This window comes from Dermacentor albipictus, unplaced genomic scaffold, assembly GCF_038994185.2.
Source record: "Dermacentor albipictus isolate Rhodes 1998 colony unplaced genomic scaffold, USDA_Dalb.pri_finalv2 scaffold_11, whole genome shotgun sequence".
In the NCBI taxonomy this organism is placed as follows: domain Eukaryota; kingdom Metazoa; phylum Arthropoda; class Arachnida; order Ixodida; family Ixodidae; genus Dermacentor; species Dermacentor albipictus.
Window position 1 is genome coordinate 5,732,147 of NW_027225565.1, and position 9,995 is coordinate 5,742,141.

Sequence of the window (9,995 nt, forward strand, 5' to 3'; positions counted from 1 at the left end):
AAGTCTCACCATAGCTGATAGCTGCCATATCACACGCTCTAGCATTTGAATAAGAATTTTTTCTACAACACCTGTGTTCGATCCAACTACATTTAACTTCGCACAGAGAGTTTCCATAATCTACCACCAATTTTTGCTCAATTTAGTCTTGGTGACTTTTATAGGTCTGCCAGGGCAGCGGGATCAATTCTTCCCCACTCGTTAGACACGCTCATAACAATCTAGAGCGCTTGTATGCGTAATTTATTGCGAAAGCCCCAATTACCCATACATTCCGAACTTCACCTACACATCACCCATTAACTTGTGCTTACAGTCACCAAACATAACGAAGGTGCCTCCTTTCGCTCAATGAAGACACCACGCGAAACCAATATATCATGCCCGAAGAAGTAAGCTGAATATAGATGAGGGTACAATAATTATTCGTAACGCTTTTCAATACGCCAGAAACGTTAAAGGTGCGGGACACATTGCACCTAAAATGCTTGCTATTCTTTCAAGGCATAGAATATCTGAAACGCAGAGTTCCCTCGGGACATTGGGAAACTTAGCTAATAGCAGCAGCGCGATACTTTCGAACACTTGCTTACAATATTTTTAACGCTGTATTTGATCAACGCGCATTTACCATGGTGCTTAAACTTGACGTAATGTTCTCCTTATGCTCGCAAAATTTGACCTCAGTTGTAGTTGTAATTATGCCCGCGCAGTCATCTAAGTTTTACACCGCTCGTAAAGCAGACTAATAACGCTATGGGCCACTTGCATACGTACCCTACTTGAAAATGCGCATTTAACCTACCCATGCTTAAACATTCGCCATACCATGCCCCTCATTTTCCTCAGATATAAACAAGATGGCTTGTTTAGCTCACCAAGGACACCGGAAAACCTAACTACGAATCTCGTAATGTGCATGAAAATACCGGGTGTTCAAAATTAAACTTTATGGCTTTCTTAAAGTTAAGCACTGGGAGCCACGCGAAGACCACAGGTGCAAGTAAGTTATGTGGCCAGGGGGACACAAAGTGCGAGGATAATTATCGCTGTCAGCAGCCCAATCAACTAAAATTTAATACTTAACTTTTTGTTGACTGCAGTAAGTGGTTATGTTCGTATTGAAAAGTTAGAGGCAGTGGTGTTTCTACACAGTATCAATTGGAAGAATTCTTCTAGCGTGTCAGTGATCCGAGATATCCGACTCCAAATTTTAACTGTCGTTCGCATGATTACGCATGCAAGAGTGTTAGGTGGGCCTAAAGCTCCTCCATGATGTGACGCGCGTCACACCAGGGACGTAGAAAGGTATTTGTTCAATCAATAGCAATAGAAAGCTAGTTTTATTAGCTCTATTGCTAGCTTTCTAGCAGGAAGCTATTTGTCCAATCGTACCGTCGGCGTGAAAATCCGCAACGTGTTATCGCTTAAATATATACAAGAAATTGGTGTAACTCAGGGAGGTGTGCTCAGCTGCACACTCTTTATCGTTAAGATGAACACACTCCGCGCTTCATTGCCACCAGCTATATTTTATTCTGTCTACGTAGACGACATACAAATAGGTCTCAAATCCTGTAACCTTGCAGTGTGCGAGAGACAAGTACAGTAGGGCTTGAAGAAAATATCTAAGTGGGCAGACGAAAAGGGTTTAAAGTTAACCCCCGCAAAAGTCCATGTGTTCTTTTCACAAAAAAGAGAGACATGGTTCCAGATCCAAGTTTAGAACTGTATGGAGAAGAAATACTTGTGCACAAAGAACACAAGCTTTTAGGCGTAATACTCGATGCGAAACTGACTTTCATACCACACATAAAATATCCACACCCACACCGTCCCAACACACCCACACCGTCCCAACATAGAATAAAGAACCAAATTATAAAGCGCAAACACACGGCTGCACGCACACATCACGACACTACAAGCGAGACGCCATGCTGCTACGCTGCTATGGTTGCCGGATTAAACCTGACTACTGTCACCAAGTCTAGCAAGCGTCTCAGGAGCTGGCAACCTCGGCGTGTAGCAACATGGCGGTGCTCTTGCGGTTCCTGATTTCAATGCATGGGCCCTATGGGTAGCTTGTCCTCAAGAGTCAGTATAGTAACTCTATGCCGCCACCCTTTCGCGATCCCCTGTAGCAGAAGCAGGCAGCGATCCTGAAAAAGGCTTGAGTGTGTCAGATATCAGAGCGTACTCTAAGGCGTGTTTTCTTGGCTTGGAAACGGGGGACAATTTTTTATCCAGAGTGAGAGAATGTCAAATTAATGATCCCGTTTGCAAACACCTGCGCAGACTGTGTAAAACCCAGTGGCCAAGGAAACCGAATGTTCCTTCTTTCCTCCTGCCTTACTGGCAAGATAGAGCATGCCTTAGCATAATTGATGGTCTCTTGTGGAAAGGAACAAGGCTTGTAATCCCACAGACTCTAAGAACGGAAGTGCTGTGTAGACTACATGAGGGGCACCAGGGTATCGTGCGTTGTCGTAATGTTGCTAAAGGTTCTGTCTGGTGGCCAGGATTGAGCACCGATCTGGCACAGTTCGTGAATCAGTGCACTGTTTGCACGCAACATGCCCAGCAACTAGCCGAGCCCATGATAGCAACCGCAACACCATCGTTTCCTTGGAAGAGAGTGGGAGTAGATCCGTGCGTAATCAACGGCCAGGCATATCTTGTCGCCATGGATTATCTTTCACGTTACCCTGAGGTAGCCATTCTTCCTTCCACAAAGTCGGGAACGGTCATTGATAGACTGAAAAGTATTTTTTCTAGGCATGGAATCCCTGAGTGCGTGGTGACCGAGTTTGAACAGTTCGCTATGTCCAACAAGTTTCGTCATGTCACCGTGAGTCCGAGGCACCCGCAGGGCAACGGGGAAGTAGAGCGAATGGTTCAGACGGTTAAGCACCTCCTTCTAAAATCTAAAGACCCTTATCTGGCATTGTTGGCTTACAGGGCGACGCCAGGCATTCTCGGGGTCAGTCCTGCGGAAATACTTATGGGTAGGCGACTGAGGACAAGAGTCCCAATGCTACCACATCATCGAAATCCGGGAAAAAGCAGCCCGAAAGTCGTGGCCAGAGACCAGACGGTGACATGGCGGCAATGCCGCTACTACAACCGGCACCATCGGGCCTGACGGCTTCCCGAGCTAGAAGTACGTGACCTGGTATGGGTGACAGACATGCAATCCAAGGCCACAGTCCTCGCACGAGCACCGAAACCGCGGTCATATGTAGTGCGAACAGACGACGGCGTTTACCTCAGCCGAAACAGGACAATGCTTAACCTTGTCTCCCAAAGGAAAGGGCGCACATGGGAACTTACGAGTTTCCAGAAACCGCGCAGCAGCCGAGCGCGGCGCGATTGGCTCATAGCCCAGATGGCGCGACTGTAACAGATTCAGCGGGGCCTCCAACTCTCGCTGTGGCCAGTGGTGACCCCACTCCCACTGTAACATGGTTTGGTAGACTGGAAAAGAAACCCATCTGACTGGGCTTTGATGAGTAGTGCTTTGGTGTTTAGTGTCCAGTGTGTTTCTAGTACAAAATATGTTCTCTATCTTGAATTTCCGAATGTTCCTGTGTGGTGAAGAAATCCATACGACTTGACTTGGAGTCGTTTGCTGTTTTGTTTTTTCTGGTATAACACATTATCTACCATGCATGTGCGAATATTCCTGTGCTTGAAAAAGAGGGATGTGCTGTTATCGTCTGCCTGTGTGCGGCGTGTAACGTCACGACAGATAGCTGGACGACCACTGCGAGTGCCAAGCTACGTGCCAAGTTACTTCTTCCGGCGTTACTTGTGGGATTTCAAATTCTTCTAAACTATTCTCTCTTCCATTATCGTCGTGGGTGCCACTGGTACTGTATCAATCTCTTGAACTCTTCAGCCACTTGAACTATCTTATCCATATTAGTAATGATATTGCCGGCTTTGTCTCTTAACAAACTTAATCCGACTCCTAGTTCTCGTCTCTCCGCTAAGCCCACTTTTTAGCACAGGATATGCTTCTTTTGTCCTCCTAACTTCACTGAGCCTTATTGTATCCAATTTACTGCCCTCTAATTCTTCCAATAGCACTGCTAGACTCGCCCCACTAGATAACGTTCTAGCATTAAACGTTGCCTGGCATAGATTCCAATGGCGGCCTGTCCGAATCCAGAGATTCTTAGCACCCTCTGCTGCGTCACAGGTCTGACTGCCGCCGTGATCAGTTGCTTTGCAGCTGTTGGGGACTGATGGCCGGAGTTTGATTGTTGTACTTATATTGGAGGTTGTAACCAAGTACTGCACCAGGGTGGCCAGTGCTGCTCTGGTGACGGAGTGCGTTACCGGTTCTGATCACCGGGACCAGGCCGCACTCCAGGCCTGTTTATGCAATTTTATCAACACGCGGATTTTTTTATAATCCGGTAGAAATCTGCGCGGCACCGGGGTTTGAACCACGGTCCTCTTGCACGCGATGCTTATGCTCTACCTTGTGGGGTTTCCGGTTCTCGCGGTGGTTGTGTAAAGCCGCTGCGTTGTGTTGCCGGGGGCTCCGTGTCCCTCTCCTCCTTGCCTGTACGGGGTGGCAGCGGGTCATAAAACACTGTCACTCTGCTGTCATCCCGCCCACGCGAGGGTCAACAGGCTTTGCCTATTGGCCGACATTTTGGCGGGATTCGGGCCCTGCTTGCGTGCACTCCGGGTAAGGGCGCGCAAGACGGGGCCCGGGGAGATTACATCGGGGCGTCGGAAGGTGCGTACGTGTTCCTCTCTGCCGGCGGCGGCCCCCTTTGTCCGCCGCCGGCCGATGGTTACTCCGGCTCGTCGGGGCCCCGGCCTCGGCGGGCATGCGCGCACTCTTCCGTCGTCTCGGTGTCCTGAGGCAGCGTCTGCCGATCGTGCCCCCGTCTGTTCGTCTGTCGTTTCTCTCTATTTCCCTTTTCTCTGCTGTGGGGCGCACGATGGCAGGCGCTGACCGAAGGATAGGCAAATTCTTACTGATCGGGTTCTTTGTTCTTTGTTTCTCTCTCTGTCGCGGTGCGCCATTCTAGCGGCCAGCGGCGACCATTCGGCCGTGGTTTTGTCTAATTAGATTCATATTCGGACGTGACGGTAAAACGTGTGTTTGTATTGAGTCCCAGGTTAATAAATGTTCTTTGTTGTTTCTTGAGAGCTTTGCCTAGGGTCTCCCATGCTGCGCGCGCGCGGTCTCGCCTTCCCCTAAGCCGTGGGGCCGGCGGGGCGCGTACGCGCGCAGCTGCGCGTCGGCACACGGAGCGGGCTGGAGTAGGCGCGGACGCGCGGTGCCCTGCGCGCGCGGCGGCTCGGAGTGCTCGAACCCGCGGTGGTGGTCGTCCGGCGCGCCGTGAGCGTCGCGGGTGAACACCACAACTTGTCAATAACTCATAGGAATTACTGAAAAAAAAACAGTTACACGATCGAATTACTTGCCTTTATTTTTTATTTTAACACTGAGAGCTACATAGAAGCTTATTTTGTATATGTGAGAGAAGTTTAGGCCTTTTGCACATTTGGGTATCGCAAGCTTAATCAAATGTGCAATGCACAGACAAAGCAGCTGCTACAACATGAACTGCAATGAGGGCCACACAACACATACGTAATTAAAGGTGCAAAATATAGAGGGAAGCTTCAAAATATGCTCTGTAGTGCTGCAAAGTACAACATATTGTACGTGTACAATAAATGTTCAAAAAAGCAATGCATCAATGTCCCATTTGCCTTCAAGTTTATTATCAAGTTCAAGTTTATTGAAGTTTATTATAAGCATATGTACAACAGGAATCTGCTGACATACCTGCAGTCAAGGTGGCTGTTTGAGGTGTGCTGGCTGCCTCCGTGTAAGAAAAAGAAAGAAATTGGGTGAATGTCAACACCAGTGCCACTGCTTCTTGCCTCTGACCTGCACGTGCCACCGTGGCATCTTTGTTGGTGGAGTCTGCACAGATGAGCTTGCGTGGCGAGGCGTAGGAGTCATCCGAGAGAAAGAGGATCGTTTACATAGAGAAGTGGCTGTTCACATTGCCTGTCGCTTTCCCTCAAATGCTCCCTTGGCGACTAGGGTGACACACCCGCAGTCAAGGTGGCTGTTCGAGGTGTGCTGGCTGCCTAAATGTAAGAAAGAAATTAGATGAATGTCAATACCGGTGCTATTGCTTCTTGCCACTTACCTGCATTTGCCTCCATGGCCTCTTGGCTTGTGGAGTCCCCATGAGGGAGCTACTGTGGTTAGGCGTAGGCATTGTCTAAGCAAAAAGAAAACGTCATTCAAATGGGGAATTATGGAAATAAATGCAGTTCTTATGTCTGCTTCTTGCACTCTTTTTGCCTAAAAGTTTTCAAACATAGTGTCCAGAATACACCAGCACTTTGACTGCTTTTGCTTTTTACCTGTAGGTGTAGCTGTGAAATCCTCAGTATGGCTGCATGCAGCATTGTAACACTTTGTGGAGGCATATGAAGTGGTATCCAAAAATTTTAAAAATCATCCTTGTCTGTATGATTGCTTTCAATTTGTAAATGCAGTGGTAAATATTGGTGCAAGGCCCTCCACATGTATGCGGCAAGTGCCATAGCTCGAAACTGAATTTTTCCTTCAGTGTTTCACAAGGCGTCTGATATGTCCACATTTGATGTGATCCGTTTCTTTTTTATTTATCCCAGTGTGGAGAGAGCATCATTAATTTTAATTTTTGCGTGTCTTTGGTTTGTTTCTGAATTTATCAAGCAGCAGTCTCGTGATGCTAAAGTGACTTATGTAATGGCAATCAGCTTTTGTTTTGCAGAAAAACAATGCATTTCCTGACCCATTGTTTGACATCCCCTCACTCGCATAATTTTGCAGAGTATTCTACCTATATTGACTTGCTTGACCTTCCCTTAAGATCAAGCAAGTCATTTCCTTAAAATCATTCGACACTTCTCATAATTTCTGTACCTTGGGCTTCTGATACTCTGCATTCACCATTTTTGCTTGTTTCTGACTAGAAATGTCTTCTTTTATTTGGAGCTTAAATTTTACCACTGGAACACACAGAAGGGCTTTCCATTGCATATCTGCATAACAGGGAAACATGTTTCTTTAACCATTTGCAATATCCAATAGAACATTGATGAATGCAGCTTGCAGTGTGATTTGACTGAATGAGCCATAAAAGCAACTCATCTCACTTGGTAAATTAAAGCATATATTAGTGTGATGTACAACATATGTTGCACTAACGTGGTGGGTTCTCTTGCTTATACAACAAAATAATCGGTGCGCGAGAAAAAAAATATTTTTGCATACCCCCTGTGCACACTGATTTAAGGAAACTGAGCTGCAGCTGTCTACATGATATACTTATTTTACCTGCGAGTATACTCAACAAAAATGTGTCCCAGCTGCTTAGTGGTATTTGAGATTATGTCAGTATTGCATATGTGCGTGTTGCCTAAAATAATTGGATTTTGAAAATACTCCTAGGGGTCTGATGTGGATATCTGCAGTTTATGGATCCATGTAGAAGACTCAGCATCAAGTGCAAGTGAACGGTTCCACAGGCCCAGCGTCGGTCATGCAAATAGATTCGCTGCACGAATTTGTGACCGGAAAAGATATGCCAAATCAAATGGCATGCAAGTAAGTGTTGAAAATCTTGCACAGTTAATAAAACGCCTACGCTAATAATATGTGGGTTCATGCACTCGATTTCGTCCTTATTAAGCACTCGCCTCTTGACTGCTTCGTGGCACAGAAATACTCGGCATCCGGCTGTTTTTCAGCTGTGGCCTTTGTAAAAGCATGATTGTTCAAAGTGTAACAATTACACAGGTTCTATGACTTGCTTGTGGATTCGCCAGTACAATTCCGGTGCGCTGGTCGGCCTGTGCAGCAATTTCCTACTGAAGGGAAAGCTCCAAATAAAAACACCGCTCCGCATGTAGAAAAATACTCTACTGTGACGCTTCTCAAACGATTGTGATGCACCACAAGCAGTGGCGTAGCAACAGGGGGGGGCGGGGGGCCGTGGGCCCCGGGTGCAAGGGGCCAGTGAGGGGGGGGGGGGTGTCATATACGTCAGAAGACACCCCTCTTTCCGCCGGCTACCCCCGGGGAGGGGGGTGACAGAAGACCTATGGGCCCCGGTTGCCAGACGACCTAGCTACGCCACTGACCACAAGAGCTGTCTACTCGCGTGAAGTTCTGAAAAGAAGAGACATTCGTTTACTTACATGTGAAGGTATATGCTAGAACACTTCGGGGCTTGGATGGCACAAAAGGCACGAATGTACCACAGCGTCCGATGTTCACGCGCGATCGCATGTCAAACCTAAACTGTACGGAACTACCACGAATCCAAAAAACAAAGATTCGAGACCGAAATTCGCGTCATCCTTTATTGCATGAATGCCTGCGTCGTGGTTTGCACAAATCACGCACTTAGCAAACGCTTTCTGTAAACTTAATATTAACGCAGAACCTTCATAAAGCCATATTGTATGCGATTTTAAAAGACAAAGCATAAGGTGACCTGTACTTGCTTTCAGCTCTTTCAATGGTAACTGCGCTGGCCACATTGACCAGTAGCAACAGGGCGGCGCCTCTTTTCCTCTAGAGTTGGCATACTAACTCAATGACTATGTTACTCTATGGCTGTCTCTCGGTTTACGCGGAAGCCGACCGTTCCTCCTCTTCGCACCGAGGCCGCGTTTATGTATCGCCGGCATGTGCGCCGGTGAGAGTTGCGCGCTGAGCATAATGTAAACGAATGGTACGAGTGTTCGAGTGAGGATGAGCGAGCTGTGATTATTAGCCGAGAATCGCGTTGCCTGTGCCCTTTTGCTGTGCACTGCTATTACACGTCTCGCGCAAGGTTCTGTCCGGTAACCGGAAGTTTATTTCCGTTCATTGCGTTTTTCGCAGTGGAAAGCCCTGTAACGTTCCTTTTTATATATATAGTGCATAATTCGTTTTCCTTCTTCTATTTGAACTGCATATTATTTTTCTTTGGCGTTCCCATTTCTTTTCAGTTTTGTTGCGTGACCAGTTCACAGCGGTGGGACCGTTTCAAGTATTACGTAACTAGAATATCTGCCTTAGCTGTGACAGAATTGTTCAGGTCAATCTTCCCTCAATACATATTGATCTACACAAAGTACACAAAGCAAGCAACAAAGATGACAGATCTGCTAGCGGGAACCGATGTTAGTACTAGGCGACATCGGGAGGTAAGGTAGCATTATCAATTTCAGCTGTTTTCGTGAAAATTGAAAAAAAAAAGCTGTTGACATAAAAACAACATTGGCAACAGTGGCTGCAAATTCTTCGCACTCGTATATCCCCTATTCATCACATCGAACACGTATCGATAGTTTTCGAATGTCCGCCTTCAAGTAGGCATGTCGGACAAACGCGAGGAAGGAAGGATGGCTAAAATGTGTTCAGTCAGGATTTGGCGGTCCGAGAGCACATGCACATAATACGCAGGCACCCTACCCGATACTCTTCAGAGTAGCAGGTATAAGATAAGGCAGCCTCTGCAACTTTCAAGAGAAGTTTAATCTAAGTTTAAGTATTCTCGTGACGTCATTGCATTCAGGAAGGCTGCCCGAACATTTGACCGTCAATATAGTCGTAATAAGTTCTTCAACATCTGGTATAATTCGAGCGCAGAATACGTCCTAAAGCTTTTAATTCTGATAGTGGACGATTGTCGAACTGGACAATCGTCCACTATCAGAATTAAAAGCTTTAGGCCGGAGCTCCCAAAGAAATTTCGTGCTGAAGGTCTTACTCGCGTTATTAAAGTTCGTCTGGCCTACGGGTCTTCAAGACAGATTTTAGGAACTCTTCCCCCTACCGCTCTATAGTTTACGTGGTTTGTTTGTACTCGTCTCTCTTTCTCTATCTCCTCCTTTCCACAATTCTTTTTTTTTCTGTTTATTACCTTACTCCTTCTCCCCGTGCAGGTTAGCCAAATGGAACTACCTCT